The sequence below is a fragment of the Cupressus sempervirens genome, chromosome 3 (genome assembly GCF_028749045.1).
Source record: "Cupressus sempervirens isolate cs-2001-9-10 chromosome 3, ASM2874904v1, whole genome shotgun sequence".
In the NCBI taxonomy this organism is placed as follows: Eukaryota; Viridiplantae; Streptophyta; class Pinopsida; order Cupressales; family Cupressaceae; genus Cupressus; species Cupressus sempervirens.
This window is the reverse complement of record NC_143120.1, coordinates 346139366-346160387: the sequence shown is the minus strand read 5'-3', so window position 1 is coordinate 346160387 and position 21022 is coordinate 346139366. Positions and strand designations below refer to the sequence as shown.

General features: G+C 37.6%; 1 protein-coding gene across 1 annotated transcript in view; it reads right to left on the bottom strand.

Moving 5' to 3' along the window:
* Window positions 1-21022, bottom strand: part of LOC149566402 (uncharacterized) — an 83513-nt gene that overhangs the window by 27824 nt on the left and 34667 nt on the right. The gene's annotated exons all lie outside the window — the stretch shown is intronic.

Genomic DNA, 21022 nt, shown 5'->3' with positions numbered 1-21022 from the left:
GGAGGCAGCTCTTCACCCATGAACCAGAAGAACCATTTCTTCATGGGCCTAAATTCTCAGCCTTAGTCTTATAAGTCTTCAAAAAATGTCCCAATGCATATTGCACTCCATATTCTACACCACCTATTCATGAATTGGCGATAACTGTTAATGACTCACAGATCATAATGCACATTAGGGCAGAGAAATGATAAAATCCAGAATCCATGAAAGTTTTCAGTATATACTCAATTAAGAAGCATGAAGTGCACACAAAACAAACAAATAGAACAATAGCACATAATAATCTAGCCTATTGATTGGTCATATTGTGGGCAAAAATGGTTGAGATTTTGGTTCCATGTATTCAAGACAGGACCAGTTTGTCCTCAGTTTTCGCTCTGCAACTATGGGGGCACAACTTCAAGTTCAATACTGGCGAAACGAGTATTTTAATGTGAATCAAAGGAGATCTATTATTTAAACTTATAATAAAGGGAAAACCGTTCCAGTAACCTTATGCACTCACTTCAGATAATTAGATAGTAGTTGGTAAACTTGGACTTGGGAACAAACTGGCTGATGAAAAAATATTCAAAAACTCAGCAGATTTTCTACATAAAAGAAATCTTCAGAAACATGCATGGTATTATTTTCATTCGGGATTGCACCTACAGCGTGATGCAGTGTCAAGCTATCCTGTTGGAAAATGAAAACACTCTCAAGTTGTGGGTGAATCTGTGACGAGAGTGAATCTCCAGGTGAAGGTCCAGTTTCCCCTTATGAATCACCTAAAACTAAAACTAGATGAGAAAAGGGGTAGAAGGATATGCTTGCAAAATTGAAACTTAAACTAATATGGTGATGCACCGATGAATTTGACAGACTTGTAACCACAACTTCACAAATCAATCATAAAAGATCACCACAAATTCAAAAATCAATCGAACAACCCTACAATAATAACTCTATGAAAAGTTTTGATATCCTGATATCTAAAGAGGAAAACACTCGTGTTTTCACAGATTCAGAATCAAAACATGAAACACAATCACAAATTTGCACTATGGGATATCGAATCTGCATGCAAAATTCATAAGGCAATTGACTGAATAAGGGTTTAAAAACAATAATTAATCGAAACTTCACAAATAAACACTGAACACAGGAGAAAATTTGAATCTCTGTATATGAATAATAAGGAAATCTACTACAATCTGCGTGCCCACATAGTCAAGCACGATTTGTGAGGTGCAAAATCATGACCAAAAGTAGGAACTCTCAATAATGAAGTGAAAATACAATAAATAGGTCTACAAAATCGTAGGGTCGGATATGCAAACAAAACTGAAGAGAAAAGGGGTCAAAACTGCCAATAACATGCAGTTGACTACCTTAGAACTCCTGTAGACCCAAGAAGAACTGATGTAACACCTAGATATGACGTGAAACTGTTCATAACTGCCTCAGCCTCAAAAACTCATGGAAAATCAATCAAATCCGTATGCACGGATAAACTCCTCAAAATCAAGAGGTGAACTACTAGTAACTGATGTCCAACTCCCTGAAATTGCCTCTCAACTGATAAGGAACCCAAAAATAGGCCTCAACTATCCCATTACTATTTAGAAATTGAAAAACCACCCTCTGATATCCACTGAACGTGAGAGAAAATGAAAACCCCTCCTGGAGCAATCTGCATGAATGAGAAAAGAAGACCCCCTCTGAAATCCATTGGATGTGAAAGGAACAAAAATGTCTCCTAGGCTTGAAAAATGAACTCAAACCATATTGAACTGCAGGTGAACCCATCTAGCAATTACATTTATTTTGAACACATGCATGAAAGAACTTCACCTTATCCAAAATAAACCTCCAATGCGTGCAAAAAAAAAATTATCTCATTTTTCTATGCAAAGGAAAACTTGAAGACATCTCTCCCATTCTAGAACATAATGAACCTTGAGTCAAATTTAAACCCTTTGTGCATATTAACTTAAATCCTTTAAAGCATTTTATATTTAACTTTTCAAATATTCATGCCAAAAACGTCAATTCATAACATCCTAATTAAATTTTAAGTATTTAATATTTTGTAATTAATCCACTTTATATATCATTAAATATTTAAAATATAATTTATATTTAACTTATATTTAAATGGTACTAATCTTTGTCCAATTGAACGATGGATGATCACTAAAGGTCGGGTAGCTAGTAGTTGGATAGATGGGTTGATGGGAAGGACTCCATAGCCTAGTTGGCTGCCTAGCCGACGCTCTAACACCAAGATGCTCTGTGGAAGGACAAGGGTCCACGGTTGGGATACTCAAGGGTCCATAGTTGGGAGGTTAAAGCCCTTGACAATGCTTCTCCTCTCCTCTAGATGCGAAGACTTGCATAAGACAAAGATATGACTTGCACTCAAGTTATATTCCTTTTTAACGAATACTTTATGTATTTCCATTTTCAAAAAGTGCAATTTCGATCACAAGGTTTAATAACCACATCAAAGTGGTTGGAGCAGGTGTAATGGATCTATATAAGACCTCCCTCGACCTATAACAAGAGTTGGATGACATTGTGAAAGAATTTTGGTTAATGAGCAAGCATTTTTCTGTGTTGTTTCACCGTTGTACGAGACTTTTTGTTTCTGGAGGGTACTTGATGGATTGAATCTTATACTATACCTTGGTCATAAGTTGGTAGATGTTGTTATCTAGTTCTATGAGTGGTTAGATAGTTTATTGATTCCATTTCATTTCCTTATTATAAATATTTCAGTTTGTGCACTATTGCTGGCCTGAACAAGGCAGTTTGTTAAGATGGGTTCATAACTCACCTTTCCACCATGGTATCTATACGGTATCTTGGAAATTTGTGAGTTGACTCCTTGTACTATAGGTATACAAGAGCTTGGGCCCTGGAAAGCAAATTTGGCATTTTCACAGTGATGCCCTAGCCAAGCCAAGCCAAGTGAGCATGGTCAGGGATCACAGCATTTGAAACAGCAATTGATGGGACTAAGTGCATTAATTGCTTCAATCCAAGTTGATGAAGAGAAGGATATGAGAGTGGAGAAGCCCTGTGCCCAAGGAGAAGTCCCGGTGACATGTTTAGTTAGGGATTTGATCAATCATCAAACCCTTGTGAATCATGTCAGCAAATTTGGAAACCCTTGATTTTAGGCTTAAAAATAGAAACCCACTGTATGGACAGGTTGGGGAAGTGAGACCAAGTGAATCTCAAAGGTCTTCCAAAGGATATCAAGTTATGAAGTTTGTTAACCACCTTGTTAAGCCTTTTTTTGAGTTGTGAGTCAAAAGGTGAGTTTGGAGGCCTAATTCCTTGTAGCTCTATTAGGCCTAATTTGGAGCAATTTCTTGAAATCGATAGACTTCTATAGATTTTTGGTGGATGAGGATTGGAATGACCTCAATGCCCTAGGGACTATCCTCTCTATCCATTTTGGGTAGGTTATGATCATGAGTGGTCATTTGGTGTGGATGAGCTGGTAAGGCATCTAAGGAGTGTTGATTGGATGGAGCTTAATTTTACATTGGTGTGGACAAGTTGAAAGAAGGAAGGATTGGGAGTGTAATCCTCCTAAATTAGAGTTAGTGTAAGAATCCTAGCTAATAGGCTAGAGAAGAGGCCTAGAGGAGACTTTAGGAGAAGTTAGGGTTAGGAGCAAGATTTGTGCTTACATCAGAGTGGTATCAGATCCCTAAAAGATTTGGGATTGTGGATAGATGTTTTAGACTACAGAAGAGTCAGTAGGTGAAACAACAATGGTGACTAATGCATAGTTAGCCAAAGAGATGGGTGAGCAAAAGGAGAAAAACTGAATCCTTGAAGAAGCCCTAGAAGAAGTTGTTGAGGAAGCTAAAAATAAAGACAAAGAAGGTGAAAGTAGTGATAAAGGGAAGGCAAAGGTTGTTGAGTACGACATCATACCTGAACCAGACCCTCCATTGAATAAAGAACCATTCTTGAAGACCATCAAAGCACTAGGACGAAAAGCCCTAGAAGGAATTTCATTGTTTAGTGAAAAGATGGGCACTGATACAGTGATGGAACGAACTGAAGGAATAGAGAATCGCTTTGAATGTGAAGGTGTCACAGAGGCACAAAAGGTGAAGGTTGCAAAATCAAGACTCAGAGGATCAACATTGACATGGTGGAAATACATGTAGAATGAAAGAGTTAGTATGGGCAAGAAGCCTATAGCCAATTGGAATGCCATGGTGACTAAAGTGAAGGAGAATTATCTGCTTGAAGATTATGAGGTACAATTGCCTAGAAAGAGGTAAGGTCTGAAGCAAAAGGACTTGAATGTGGCCCCTTACGTAGAGGAATTTCAAAAATTATGCCTAAGGTCCAAGATTCAGGAAGAGGAACTTAAGGTAGCAAGATACTTGGGTGGACTAAAGTGGAGCATCCAAGAAGAGCTAAGCCTATGGACCCCTACAACTATTCAAAAGTGTCATCAATTGGCTCTTAACGTGGAAGAGTAGAATAGGAAGAAGGGAGATTCAAACTTCAAAGGTAGAGGAAGAGGAAGAGATCAAAGAGAACATAGAGGTGGCAACCAAGGCAGAGGTAATGATCAAAGAAACCAAGGTGAGTCTAAACCTTCTAAGCAGGGTAGTGAAACTACTTTAAGGGGAGGTTATACAAGAGGAAGAGGCAATCAAGGAGACTCCAATAGAGAGAGAGGTATAGGTAAGAGTAACTCATATTTTGCAAGTATGAAGTGTTATACTTGTGGCCAGTTGGGCCACCCTACCTATAGATGTCCTGACAAGCATACTTCTTCAAGTGGTGATAAGAGAGTTGCATATGCTCATGAGGACACAATGAGTTCTAAGGTATCTGAGGTGGACCATATTGAGTCAGAGAGAGAGGAGAGAACTTAATGTTCAAGAGAGTGCTGATTAGACAACCAACCAAGGATGAACCCAAGCATAGGAGAGCCTTGTTTAGAATTAGGTGCAAGATTTTGGGCAAGGTGTGCAAAGTTATTGCAGATTTAGGCTCCGCAAACAACATCACATCAGAGGAAGCAGTGGATAAGCTCAAGTTGGTAAAGGTACCTCATGTTTACCTATACAAAGTGACATGGTTGAACAAAGGGCAGAGTGTGTTTGTGCCTTGGATTGAGTTTTCAATTGCAGGCTACAAGGACAAATTTCTTTGTGACATATTGCCTATGGATGCATTCCATCTATTGTTGGGAAGACCTTGGCAATATGACAGAGGTGTTGTCTATGATGGGAAAGAGAATTCCATTTCTTTCAAGAAAGATGGAAGAACTTTCAAGATTTAGTCCTTATTGGAGGAGGATGAATCACAAACTAAAACTCTTGGTATGTTGTTGAGTAGTGGAAAGAGTTCATCAATGCCCTTAAGCAAGAAGGCAATGATGGGTACGCTAGTCTTCTTAAGCCTAAGGATGAAGAGAAAACTAAACAAGAGCCCTTACCCACTAAAATCCAAGAGATGCTTGTTAAGTATAAGGACATTGTCAGTAATGGAACACCTGTAACTTTACCTCCTAGGAGAGTGATAAGTCATCAAATTCCTTTATACCTGGTGCTTCATTGCCAAATAAGGCAGCCTATAAGCTTACCCCAGATCAGAACAAACAGGTAGCTAGGCAAGTGCAAGAACTTCTAGATCAGGGTTTGATAAAGCAGAGTTTCAGTCCTTGTGCACTGCCAATAGTTTTGACATCCAAGAAAGGATGAAAATGGAGGCTTTGTACAGATTCAAGGGCCATAAACAGGATCACTATAAGGTATATATTTCCCATACCTAGAATTGAAGATTTGACGGATTGTCTTGGAGGAGATCAATATTTCACAAAGTTGGACCTCAAAAGTGGTTACCATCAGATAAGGATAAAGGAAGGTGATGAATGGAAGACAACTTTTAAAACCACAGATGGATTGTATGAGTGGCTTGTGATGCCATTTGGACTCTCAAATGCTCCTAGCACATTCATGAGACTCATGAATGAAGTGTTGAAAGATTACACAGGAAGGTTTGTGGTGGTATATCTGGATGATATACTCATTTTCAGTAAGACAAGAGAAGAACATCTTGAGCATGTGGAAATGCTGTTAAGGAAGTTGCATGAGGAGAAGTTGGCAATCAATTTGGAGAAATGTGAATTCATAAAGCAAGTGCTTGTATACTTGGAATTTGTAGTATCCAAAGGATCTTTGAAGATGGACAAAGACAAAGTTGCAGTTATCTTGAACTCGCCACCACCTACCACAGCAGCAGAGGTAAGAAGTTTCCAAGGGTTAGCTCAATTCTATAGGAAATTTATTAGAAACTTCAGTGGTATTTGTGCACCATTGCTAGACACCATTAAGGAGGAATGAAAACCAAGTTTTGGTGAACTTTTGAAGTAGGAAATGCATTTAAAAATTTGAAAGAAGAAGTAGCCACACAACCTATCCTTAAACTGCCTAGTTTTGACAAACAACTTACCCTAGAGTGTGATGCAAGTGGGATGGCAGTAGGGGGTGTGTTAAGTCAAGAACGTAGGCTAGTAGCCTTCTTCAGTGAGAAGCTTAATGAAGCTAAGAATAAGTATTCTTCTTATGACCTGGAGTTGTATGCCTTGGTTCAATCTCTTAGGAAATGGAGGCATTACCTTCTACCCAAGGAGTTTGTGGTATTTACTGACAACCAAGCTCTCAGCTACATCAATACACAATAAAAGTTAAGCAATAGACATTTGAAGTGGATGGAATATCTTCAAGCATTCACATTCACCATCAAGCAAAAGGGGCAATTGAATAAGGTTGCAAATGCACTAAGCAGGAGGATGTTGACCAGTCAAGAAGTTCAACTCCATAGCATTGGCATAGAGAGTTTCAAGGTCCTCTACAAGGATGATGAAGCCTTTGCTGAAGCTTATAAGGTATGCACTGAGTTTCAAAAATCATTTTCATAGTTCTTTTGCTGATTAAACCTTGCAAAGTGGACAATTGTTCAAAGGAAACCAATTGTGTGTTCCTAAGGGTTCAATGGGAGAGAACCTTATCCAAGAAAAGCATAATGGAAGCCTAAGTGGACATTTTGGCATGAACAAGACCTAGAGTTAGTTCAAAGGTTCTACTATTGGCCAAAATTGTCACGAGATGTGACAAGATATGTTGAATAGTGTGTAATGTGCATGAAGGCAAATGGAGGAGCTAGTAATGCAGGTTTGTACCAACCTTTACCAGTCCCTAATAGGCCATGGGAGTGTGTTAGCATGGACTTCATTGTAGACCTAAGACAAAACAGAGATGTAATAGCATCTATGTTGTAGTGGACAGATTTAGTAAAATGGGTCATTTTATATCTTGCAAAACAACCCATGATGCTGTCCATATAGCTCATCTATTCTTTAGAGGTTGTGAGGATCCATGGACTACCCCTAAGCATTGTGTCAGAGAGGGATTTCAAGTTTATGACCCATTTTTGGAAAACCTTATGAAGCAGGTTGGGAACTAACCTATCTTTTGGATCAGCTTAATACCCTCAAACTGATGGACAAACTGAGGTGGTTAATAGGGTGTTGGGTAACTTGTTAAAGTGCCTAACTAAAGAGTATGTTCAGACATGGGATGTGATTATTCCTCAAGCAGAATATGCATATAATGACAGTGTGAATAGAACAACAGGTAGAAACCCATTTGAGATTGTTTATGGGATGCATCCAAGGGGTGTGTGTGAACTTAGAGACCTTGGAGCTATGGAGTATAGAAGTGGGCAGGCAACAAACTTCACCCAAACCATGAAGGAGACTCAAGAACAGGTGAAGAGGACTATACAAGAGACCACACAAAGATTGAAGGCTAAAGTGGATGTTCAGTTTGTAGTAGGTGATTATGTCATGGCTAAAGTGGATGTTCAGTTTGTAGTAGGTGATTATGTCATGGTACATTTGAACAAATCTAGGCTGAAGAAAGGAGTACCTACCAAACTATAGATGAAGAGAGTGGGGCATTGCCAGATCATAGCTAAATATGAGGCTAATGCATATAAGGTGGAACTGCCTAGTGATCTGAACATCTCACCTATTTTTAATGTGGTAGATTTGATCAAGTTTAATGGACCTTCAGCTAAAGTAGATTAGAACATACAAGAGGTTGGCAAGGATGTGGCATCTAATGTCCTACCTCCCAAGATGCAGCTAGAGGCAGAGCAAGTATTGGATACAAGAGTCAAGAAGACTATTAGGCACAAGGTGTACATGGAACACCTCATCAAGTGGAAACATAAGCCAGAATCAGAGGCAACATGGATTGCAGCCACAAATTTCAAAAAGATGGGAATTGCTGGTGACATATGGTCTACAGGAGTGACATGATTTGCTCTTGTGGGAAGCATGGTGCAGGAGCACCTAGGTAAGTCTATTTAGTAACCTATGGTTCCTTATTGAGTTTTTGCTTGCAGTGGCCTTAGCCAAGCCACTAGTGAAATAAAAGGGATTAGTGAAGCCTAGAGTAGGACTTAGCCATTGAGAGAGTCTAATTAGGTCCTCATTACTACTTGGGTCCAAAGTTGCCAAGTGATGTGCAAATTGTTGTCATCATTGCTAAGGATGGCAATCCAAGCACTTGGTAGAGTTTCATGGGGTTTTGACCAAGCCTAGTCTAACTAGGACAAAAGTTGTCAAGCTGCATGTCAATTTTGCAAAATTACAAAAGTTGTCATGACAACTTTTATTGCAAAAAGTGCAATTTCGATCAGAAGGTTGAATAACCACCTCAAAGCGGTTCAAGCAGGTGCAATAGATCTATATAAGACCTCCCTCAACCTAAAACAAGGATTGGATGGCATTGTGAAAGAAATTTGGTTAATGAGCAAGCATTTCTCTGTGTTGTTTTACCACAGTACGAAACTTTTTGCTTCTTGAGGGTACTTGATGGATTGAATCCCCTATTGTACCTTGTTCATAAGTTGGTAGATGTTGTTATCTAGTTTTGTGAGTGTTTGGATAGGTTGATTCCATTTCATTTCCTTTTTTTAAATATTTTGGTTTGTGCACTGTTGTTGGATGAACCAGGCAGTTTGTTAAGATGGGGTCATAACTCACCTTTCCACTGTGTTATCTGTACGGTATCTTGGAATGTGTGACTTGACTCCTTTTACTATAGGCATACAAGAGCTTCGGCCCTGGAAAGCAAGTTTGGTGTTTTTATAGTGATGCCCTAGGTAAGCCAAGTGAGTATGGTTAGGGATCACCGCATTTGAAACAACAATTGATGGGACTGAGTGCATTGGTTGCTTCAATCCAAGTCAATGAAGAGAAGGATATGAGAGTGGAGAAGCCTTGTGCCCAAGGAGAAGTCTTGGTGACATGCTTAGTTAGGGATTTGAACAAACCCTTGTGAATCCTGTCAGCAAATTTGGAAACCCTTGATTTTAGGCTTAAATATAGAAACCCACTGTACGAACAAGTTGGGAAAGTGAGACTAGGTGAATCTGAAAGGTCTTCCAAATGATATCAGGATATGAAGTTTGTTTACCACCTTGTTAAGCATTTTTTTGAGTTGTGAGTCAAAAGGTGAGTTTGGAGGCCTAATTCCTTGTAGCTCTATTAGGCCTAATTTGGAGCAATTTCTTGAAATCGATAGAGATTTCCATAGATTTTTGGTGGATGAGGATTAGAATGACCTCATTGCCCTAGGGACTATCCTCTCTCTCCATTTGGGCAGGTTATGATCATGAGTGGTCATTTGGTGTGGATGAGCTAGTAAGGCATCTAAGGAGTGTTAATTGCATGGAGCTTAATTTTATATTGGTGTGGACAAGTTGAAAGAAGGAAGGATTGGGAGTGTAATCCTCCTAAATTAGGGTTAGTCTAAGAACCCTAGCTAACAGGCTAGAGAAGAGGCCTAGAGGAGACCCGAGGAGAAGTTAGGATTAGGAGCAAGATTTGTCCTTACATCAAAGTGGTATCAAAGCCCTAAAAGATTTGGGATTGTGGATAGATGTTTCAAACTACAGAAGAGTCAATAGGTGAAATAACAATGGTAACTAATGCAAAGTTAGCCAAAGAGATGGGTGAGCGAAAGGGGAAAAACAGAATCCTTGAAGAAGCCCTAGAAGAAATGAAGATAAAGCTAAATTTGTTGAGGCAGCTAAAAATAAAGACAAAGAAGGTGAAAGTAGTGATAAAGGGAAGGCAAAGGTTGATGAGGAGGACACCATACTTGAACCAGACCCTCCATTGAATGAAGAATCATTCTTGACATCAAAGCACTAGGAGGAAAAGCCCTAGAAGGAATTCCATTGTTTAGTGAAAAGATGGACACTGATATAGTGATGGAATGGATTGAGGGAATGGAGAATCACTTTGAATGTGAAGGTGTCAGAGATGCACAAAAGTTGAAGGTTGTAAAATCAAGACTCAGAGGATCAGCATTGACATGTTGGAAATGCATGTAGGATGAAAAAGTCAGTAGAAGGCAAGAAGCCTATAGCCAATTGGAATACTATGGTGACTAAAGTGAAGGAGAATTATCTGCCTAAAGATTATGAGGTACAATTACATAGAAAGATTTGTCCTTACATCACTTTGTGTGGCGGTTTGATGAGAGTACAAAAACAGAACGCTTAGAGAAGCTTGGAGGGGTGGTTAGTGCTAAAAATGGCATTGATAATTCATTTCCTAGATGAAGACATTGACAAGATAAAAAAGGCTTTTGGGTGGACCAAAGTAGTTGAGGCAAGGCTACTAGAGTGGCTCCAAAAATGGGAAGAGGTGGGAGAAGGTGGTGAGCAGCTCGGAATAGCCAAACTGAATGCATGGTTATGCAAGCACATTGGTGGAGGATTTGAACCCTAATGGAAATGAGAGATGGTTGGCAGTTTCATGGTCACCAATGTTATGTGTTTTTTTTTTTGTAATGGGTTAGTTTCTAGGTTGCATGGGTACACACACTCAGTGGAGAGCATCACAACTAAGGACCTTGATTAAGATATCTGATTTCGTTTCAATTTTTTGTTGGCATATCAGCTTGTTTTTTATCAAGCTTATTTCAATACGTAATCAGTTTGAAATTTTCTTAGTGATCAATATTAAACTTTATCACTGTTCAAGTCACAAGTTTATCATTTGCAATATGTCATTGTTATATGATTTATGATCTTCTTGTTCATGTTTACAGTCTGCCTTCTATGTTGTGCATCTAATCAGATATCATATATTATTATTACAAACATATTGCAAATCTAAAACTGAAAACAATGCATTACATTTGCATACTTTCTCACTGTTCTTGTTTTGAAAAACCATTGTCATGGCTCATAATCTCAGATTTCCTAATAATATTAAATTATATTAGAAAAAAAAGTTTGACGTGCCCAAGTACCCCACCTCCCCTATTTTTAAAAATAGTCATACCCGTAACGGTAATGGTGTCGGTACCCCAAGTGCCCAAGTACCCCCATTCATGTGCAACCTTGGTTAGGTTTTTTTTTCTAGAGTTTATCCTCTTTTTGTTATGTTTTCTGGTTTTTATGGCAAGTGTTAGTGGGTATGTGGTTGGCATGGGGAATGCCCATTTTGTGCTTGGGATGGCATGGTTAATGCCCAATTTTGTGGCTGTAATCTGAAGGAATGTTGTAAACCTGGTGTTTTAAAATATGAATTGTCTCTTGGGTGGATGTATTTTCACTAAAAAACCTTTGGCTGATGGCTTGAGCAGACTTACCTAGGATTTATCACTAGAATGTAAGCTTTCTTTATTTGGAATAAAATCAAACAATAATTAGCGAGGAAAAAAAATAAGAATTATATCAAACATATAAATAATTAATATATGTTAACAAGAATGCAATCATAAATATGTAGAACCAAAGAATTTATTGGTGTCAAGTGCCCTACAACATGTAAATCCACACTCACCTTGGGGTTGAGTTTAGGAAAGATGTAAGGGACCACGGCTTAAATATGACAATTATTAAATGTATTATGAATTATATATTGTTTTCTTAAATTGAGTCAATTTGGTTATACAGCAATGAGGGTTAAAATTTGGAAATTGGCAGCCTCCTAGTTGGGACATTAGAAGTGGTATCAAAGCATGATCCTGCCATCCAGCAAGGTAAATGATAAACACAGAATCATTTATTGAATGGAATTTGATCTATATATATATACACTTAAGATAACATCAATTAGATTATACGTGTATATATTGGAAACAAATTATATTATGAATAGACTATAAATAGATTGTCATGATTGAATTCTTTATATATGAATGTCTTATCTTGTAATCAATTAGATTGGATGGAGGAGGCAAGTTTAGGAATTGTAGTTTACTAGTTCCCCCAAGCTAAGTAGGCCGCCCCAAGGTATGAAATTGTTATAGTGGGACATTCTTGTCTCTTGTGGTCCAAGAGGTGTAGTTGTTATACTAGGTCATTGTGCACTCTTGGGCTTAGTTGGGTTGAACAATTTATAGGCGCCCTCGCAAGACTCTCCTACCAAAGTAAATCACGATATACTATGAAAGACACATCTAGCCTTCTTTGTTTTTTAATCGATAAGAATGAAGCTAACAATGTAGGTATTATATATGTACTTTGTGTATGCTTCATGTCTTCATGCATCAATGTGTATACTTCATGTCTTCATATATAAGTGTGTATACTTCATGTCTTCACATATTCATGCATATATTTTCAAGTATGTACTCCATGTATAATTCTATTTGGTTTATCTAGATCAATATAATCACTAGAGAGATGAGTTTGAGGCATTTTATCATGTAAGCATAGTGTTGACCAAACTCAAATAGGCATCATAATGAGACGGTTAAAATTTTTTTCCCTAGAAATCTTTTTTGGAGTTTAGTTGCCAAATTTTACTAATTAAACTATAGGAGAAAACATATGGTTGCTTGAGGACAAGCAAATTTGGGGAGGGCGGACTATCATGAGCCATAATTGATATATGTATATTTTAATACACGCACACACACATATACAACTCAAAATATATATTTCTTTGAATATAAATTCATAATTCATTCCTTGTATTCAATTGATATCAATCAACGATATAAATCAATGTTATTAGTCAATAATTAACAATATTGATTAATAATGTAAATCAGTAATATCGGTAATATTAATAATATAAATATTAATAAATCATTATAAACAATTTTATCAAAAGAAATATTTCAATAATCAACATCATATCAATTTCTAATTACCATTCCCTTATGGGATGACACAATAATTGCTACATGACAAAGACTATCAATAAACAATTATCATTATTGAGTTTAACAAATACAAATGATTGATGCTCATTCCAAATTAAGGGACAAAGATTGGAAGAGTTAACAAAAATAAAATAATGAAGACGCGGGAAGAGTTACAAGATCTTATTCCAGAAACAGAAGGTCCCAATTATTAAAACAACTTTTGGCCCATTCCTTTCGTAATGTCATTAGAATGTTCTCTCCAAGATTATTGTTGGCCACCTCAAAATAATCTTGAATCCTTAAATTTTCTTTGAACAAGGAGGTGTTTTTAAAGGCCAACAAATTTTTTTTGAAATTGTTGGCTTTAAAGGTGGTCATTCTATGGCTACAACATTCATGACAAAGTAAGGTGGCCCTTTTTATAAAGCATTTTTCTTTCATTTGGTTTCTACTTTGAATAGGTTGAATGGGTTATAAATTGTGTCTGTTCATCCTTTATGTTGCTTAATTGTGCTCCTTTCAATCTATTTACAACTTCTAAAGGTTTGAGGCAAGAGGAGCCTCTTTCTCCATACATGTTTATTACTCTGGCAAATGGTTTAGGAAGACTAATAAAGTGTTTTAAAAGTATGGAGCCCATTCGTTAGTGGCAATGGAATCAATTTATAGACCCTTGATCTCATCTACAATTTGTTGGTGACATGATTCTCATTGGTTTCGCTGGAGTTTAGGAATTTTCAGTTTTCAAAAAAAGTCTTGAAAATCTACTTATCTACTTCTACTCAACATATCAATGAAGATGAGTCTGGTATCTTCTTTTTTAATATTCTTGAGCCTATTCAACAAAGGATTCCCAACATTCTTCACTTTCAAATTGGTGTTCTTTATTATTAATTATTTGCAAATTCCTATTTTCTATTAAGAATCAAATAAATCATATTGGAAAAATATTTTGTAAAGATTCATGATTTTAAACATTGGACCTTCAACCGGTTGTCTTTCGCTACTAAGCTGACTCTTCTTAAGTCAATTTTGCAAGCACTTCTTATTAACTAGATTTTTATGCATATCTTCCCCCAAAAGTTTAATTAAAGAATATGAAGCTTTGTATAGATAGTTTTTATAGAATGTAAATTTGGTTAGTCAAAATGTATATTCAATTTGATTTATTTTGATATTCATTTTAAATGAATTTTAGTAAATTCCTATAAATCATGATTACATGAATTCTATTTATTTGTTCTGATTGTGCTTTTATAATTTCATAAAAATAATAAAAATCCTAGTAAGCGTTATTATTTCTATTTATAGCTATTCAACACTATTGTAAAATTATTTTTTCCCAAACAAAACCCACTTAGTTGGAACTAGGTTTGCCAACCTAAAGAGAATGGGAATCTTGACCTAATTAATGGAAAGTTGAATAATCAAGCCCTTGAAGCCAAATTATTTTGGTGATGGTATAAGAATCTTCAATTGCCATGGGCAATAAATCCATTCACAAATATTTGGGTACTATGAGAGAATAATACCCATTCCTTAGATGAAGTTGGTTGATAAATACTTAATGATGTGTACAATGATTCAAAGGGGAGTTTCTTTAATTAAAAGTGAACTTTTTGGGATGATTAATAAAGGCAATAGTTCTCTCCTATGATCTATTGAAGATTGTAGTTGCAATAGAGATCTTTATCTCTGGTATTATAGAAATGATTGTTATGACCACTATTGTCATCTTCAACCGAAAGAGACATTTATAATAGTTTTTGAGATAAAATTATATAGAGTGACACGCTTCATTCAAAAAGATATGTGAAAATATGAAGAGTTTAATATTTGGAAATTGAAGAGACTTTTGACAGCGAATGAAGAATCTCTCAATTGTTTATATAAATTGTATTAAGTGAAAAGCATTTTACTCGAAAATTTTATCATCAATAAAAGTGCTAATTTTGTTGGGTGGTTGGGTTTTTCCCTTCAGGTGGAAGGGTTTTCCCATGATAATCTTGTATGTCTCATATGTCTATTTTTGCTCTACCATATTGTTGTTTACCTTTATTTTTGGACAAAACTTAACACGGTATCAGGGCCAAGTTTTTATAAAACAACAACAAAGGAGAGCGTATAAGGTTAAATGTGATTATCAATGATTAAGATGGTTGTGAGAGAAACTCATGCATGTCTCTATTGTTTCAATTAATTTCTTCTTATGTTCTTCTGGTACTTTGTGAGAGCTCTTTCATCCATATATGTATGTTCATTTCTACCATTTATGATTGCTCTAGCTCTCTGTCTCAACCATCACCACAACGAATGTGTTGTTTAGAAAAAAGGCCAACTTGGTTTTCCTTATCTAGAAATATTCTAGTTGAGTGATCATCAGGAGTCATTGCCTTCTTGTATGTTTGTGTGAATAGAATGTCAAACAGTTCATGTATGATGACATGGCACTCTTCTATGTTATCGTGGATGTTGTGGTCTTTCCTTTGCAATGTTCGACTACAAGTTCTAATATTCACATGCAAAGGGGGTGAGCATGGAAGAGGAAATAGAGGCCCTTAATGGCAGAGAAGTCCTCACCTCCACAAGTTTACACAGGAAAAAGGTGCATTAATGACAAGTCAAGGTTTGTCCATTCAGCAGTCAGAACAATTATATAGCACGGTCTTCAAGCCGTAGGTTACCAATCACATCCTATTCCAAATTAAGTCATGCAAGTGTGAAAAATACTATTGCAGTCACTCATTATTAATCTCCTATCTAATTATTTAACCATCAAAAATTTAATTCACAACTAATATTGAAAAATCACACAATTGCAACTTCGCCAATAAAAAATACAAAAAGAAATTTGCAACACAATGACACAAAAGTTTTGGACAAAATGCCCCTAGAAAAAGTCCCAAGGGATAACTAGTTCTACAGATGTGAAATTATATTAAACTTCAGCAAATCAAGAGATACAAGTTTCCTTGCCTCTTTCGGCAGAACTCTGACACTCTGCCAATTTCTCCTGTTGATATTTCCCTACTCCTATCACTACGCCCTTGCTAACACTACAAATGCTTCTCAAACTTGTGTTCTCTGAATGCCTCACTGACCCCCTTTTATACTACTTCTATTGGAAAACCAACAACCAAGATTGATTCTCAATCAACGACTGAGATTAAAAACAACTTAACCACTAACAAATTTGGTTGCAAGGTGTCCCTAAAGAGGCCAAATATTTAAACAAATAATTATTTTCACACTAACCAAAGTTCCTAGGAAAAATAAATATTTCTTAATTATTGCAAATGGACGAACAACTTACATGCTACCCAACTAACTCCCTCTTAGCGAGGAAGTTATTTTGCACGAAACCCAACTTATCTCTGAAGAAGATGAATTTTGCCTTCCTCAATGCCTTAGTCAGAATGTTTGCTACTTACTCCTCTGTAGGTATGTATTGTGGCTGAACACCCCCCCATTGTACACAATCTCTGATGAAATGATATTTGATGTCTATATGTTTAGACCTATCAAGAAACACTAAAATCTCAAACAACTTGATGCAACTCTAATTGTTGTAATGTATTGCAGTAGTCTCAGCTCTTTGACAAAACAAGGCTACTAGCAACTTCTAAAGCCATATAGCTTCACATATTGCCATGCTAGCTTCTATGTATTATGCTTCTGTTGAACTTGAATCCACATACTTTTGCTTCCTACTGAACCAAGATAGAACTCTTGGTCCCAAACTGAAACAACACCCTAAAGTGCTCCTTTTGTCCATTGTACTTCCTACCCAATCTGTGTCAGTATACCCTATCAACTTGATTCCTTCACCTCAAACATATATGATCCCATACTCCATTGTACCACGTAACTAATGCAGCACATGCTTAGTTGTTGTCCAACGCATTCTCTTTGATTCAACCATGAACTGACTAAGAGTTTACTACAAATGCTATATCTGGCCTAGTGTTGACCAAATACATAAGTGAGCCAATCAACTGCCTCTATAAGGTGGGATCTACATCCTTTCTCTGGATATATCTACCTCTCTCCAGTTCATGATCATTGGTGTAGACATGGCTTTGCAATCCTCCATCCCAAATCTCTTCAAGATATCAATACAAATATTTCCCTTGACCGAGGAAAATGTCTCCATCTGTCTGCCACAACTCCATGCCTAGAAAGTAGTGCATAAGTCCTAAATCCTTCATCTCAAACTCTTCTGCAAGGTCCCTCTTACAATCCTCTATGAGCCTTAGTGAACCTGTAATAAACATGTCATCCACATAAAACAAGAATGAGAACCTCGCCCCCAACCACCAAGTAGTAGAGGTTAGCATCTATTTCACTCTTCACAAAGCCCATTTCTTGCAAGTATGTATTAATGCACTCATACCACGCTCTGGGAGCCTGCTTGAGTCTGTACAAGGCTCTCTTCAATCTGCACGTGTAGGTCTCTTTGTTGTGTGCTACAGAGCCTTCTAGTTGCTCTATGTATACCTCCTCCTTCAATTCTCCATTAAGGAATGTTGTCTTGACATCCATTTGATGGATTTGCCATCCCATATGTGATGCAAATGAGATCACAACTCATATAGAAGTATACCTTGCCACTGGAGCAAATGTCTCCTCACAGTCTATTCCCTCCTTCTAAAAGAACCCCTTTGAAACGGAGCTTGCCTTGTATTTCTCGATGCTACTATCTACAACATGTTACCTTATAGATCCAGGGTGATCCAACTACTATCCTATCTATTGGTCTAGGCACTACCTCCAACACATCATTCTACATTATTGAGGAATATTCCTCAATCATAGCATCTCACCATACCTAATGCTCTACAGTCTCTTGATAGTTGCAAGGCTCACTATCTACCAACTAACTAATGCCACAACCATTGAACTTGGTTGGTTGTCTCCGTTGTCTAGTACTCTTCCTAGGAGCTCCCACAAACTCCTAAGTATCCCTTTGAGTATCTTGGAACCTCACGGTTCTTGCTGCCAACTGTAGAGGATGAAATATCAACCTCTATGTCTTCTTGATGCATTTCCTATTGCACCAGTTGCTCCATATTCTATGAATCTTCACCACCTGAGTATACACTTGTACTAGTAGCTATACTTGAGCTTTGCTGCCCTTGACTTGGCCTTGGAGCTTCTGTTGGCTACTCACTTTGATCATCTACTGGAAAATCTCTCGACCTTCTAAATGCCTTGTCCTCTATTGATAGGGAGGTTGGATGAACCAATCATAGGTTCATGCTACTAGTCTTCTTGAAAGACTTCTAGGGTGTCTTCACCACACCGCTTGTCACCGATAGGATCTTCACTACCTATGGATCCCCTGGTCTCTCTAGCCAACCAAACTACCAAGAAAGATTCACTAATCAAGCCAAAACTTGATGCATTCTTGCTTTACCAGCAGCCATAGCCCTTAAACCACCTTAAAGGCTTTCAACCTCCAAATTTTGTAATTAGCTTTACAAAGGCGTGGAGGTGTCTCTAAAGACTTCAATTCAACAAACTAGGGGTGTTAGAAGTCCCACCTAGTTCAACTAATAAATCGATTTCACCAAATTCTCATAAAACAAGCACAAAAGGCTACTAGTCCAATTAGGTCTGCTACTCCAAGAAACTAGGGATTTTCTCCCAATTCTTCCAAAGAAACCATGTATCTTTTCTTGAGATTCTTGAATCATATGCCAACCCCTCAAGGATTTTTGAGGTCTTGGGGTCACCACCTTCCGTACAGTACCCTAACTAAAATTGAGTAAAATTACGGGCTTTTGGGCTCTCATTGGCTCCTCTATAAGTTGGAAAGTTTTACACTAGTAAATGGATTGGTGTGATCGCTCCCTCTTCACCAAAGCTTGGCAAGACTCCTATCTTCAAATTCCTGAAGGAGTTTTGGTTCTAGCTATGCACCTCTGCAAGTTGTGCTCTCCGCAACTTGGCCTTCCCTAGTCGGGCTCACCATTGGCTCACCTAGGGCAAGACATTAGAATTAGCTCCTCCGCACTTAAGGGCCCAAGCTCATGCACAATATATACTCATGGAGTCTACTCACTATTCCTAAGGGTCTATTCAGATTGGACGGTGGGAAAGTGAGCTAGAACCCCATCTTTGCAAACTGCCTGGACAAACCCAGTGATAGTGCCAAAACAAAACTATTACAAAAAGAAAGCAAATATGAACAAAAATCCTAAAATTAATGGCACACAGGATCAAGAAAAAATCTAGACTACTCCATGTATGAGTTACAGCGCCAACTTCAATCCTTTAACTACCCACTGTCATGAAATTACATAGAAGATGCACACAAAAAACTACTTCAAATCTTCACTACTCAAACTTCTCTCCGTGCAATGGGTATCCAACTCTGCACTTAGGTCAAGGCATGCCTTATGTAGGGTGGTTACGTAGTTACTTACCCCTTAGAGCTCTTTGTCAGTAAGTTGCAACATCTGGACAATGTTGTCTGAGCAACATTTCAAAGTTGTGAAGTTGCAAAATGCAACTTTTACATCTTTTTGACAATTTCTAGCAAAACTACCTAAATGAGTTCCAATGCTCATTAAACCTTATCAAAGACCTTAACCATGATTGAAACATGGTTCTAAACCATCCTAGACCCTATTGACCTCATGCTAACATCATCATGAACTTTGTGCAAATCAGGAGGTTTTACAATTTGCTAATCCCTAATTGCACCTACAAGTGTTCTAAGACTCTTCAAACAAACCCTATTACACTCCTACCATGGTCCACATGACATTAAACAAAATACTTCCAAAATGCCCTAAAGGCACACACACACAACAAAAACAAAACTTAAATTGCTTAAGCAACTCTTAGGTGCTCTTGCACCGTCCATGAACTTGTCATCATGTCTAACAATAATTCTTCTGGTCCCTAGAATAAAAATCTCATATGCCTTTGAGGTTTCGTTGTACCCAACAAAGTACTCTCTCTCTCCAGTTTGATCTAAATTCATAAGAGTATCATTTGGAATATGATAATATGCCAAACTCTCAAATATCCTGAAATGACCAACATCTAGCTTCTTCCCTGTGAAAGCTTCCTCTAGTGTCATCCTCCCTATAATCTTGCGTGGAACCTTGTTCTAAATGTAAACTGTTGTATTGTGCACCTTTGCCCATAATTAGCGGCGCATGTCCTGGTCATGTAGCATAGTCCTTGCTACCTCCAATATAGAACGGTTCTTCCTCTCAGCAACTCCAATATGTTACAGATTGTAAAGAACAATCCACTCTCTCTTGATTCTTTCTCTCGTACATAACTCTTGGAAGACATTTCCTGTATACTTGCCTCCATTGTCTAACTGAAGAACCTTTACCTTCCTTCCTATCGAGTTCTCCACAAGAGCCCTAAACTCTTGGAACCGACTAAAAACCATGTCCTTGGTCTTCAAGAAGTATATTCAGGTCTTCGTAGAGAAACCATCAATAAAAGTGGCAAAGTGCTAATATCCTCAGATATTTTGTCAACATTGGTCTACACACATTTGAATGTACTAGATCAAGAACACCCTCAGATTAGGTGTCACTCCTTGGAAAAGATGATTTTGCAAACTTCCCCAACACACATCCTTTGCATACATCATCATGCTTTGTGCTCACCTCTAGAACACCTGCCACTACCTCATGAAGCAATTTGAGTGCTCCATGATGAATATGGCCCATCCTCCTATGCCATAGCTCTCCAAGGTCTCTAGGATTACTACTACTCATGAGTGCCTTAGGAGTATCAAATTGCAACCTATAAAGGCAACCACTCCTAACTCCAATAGTGAT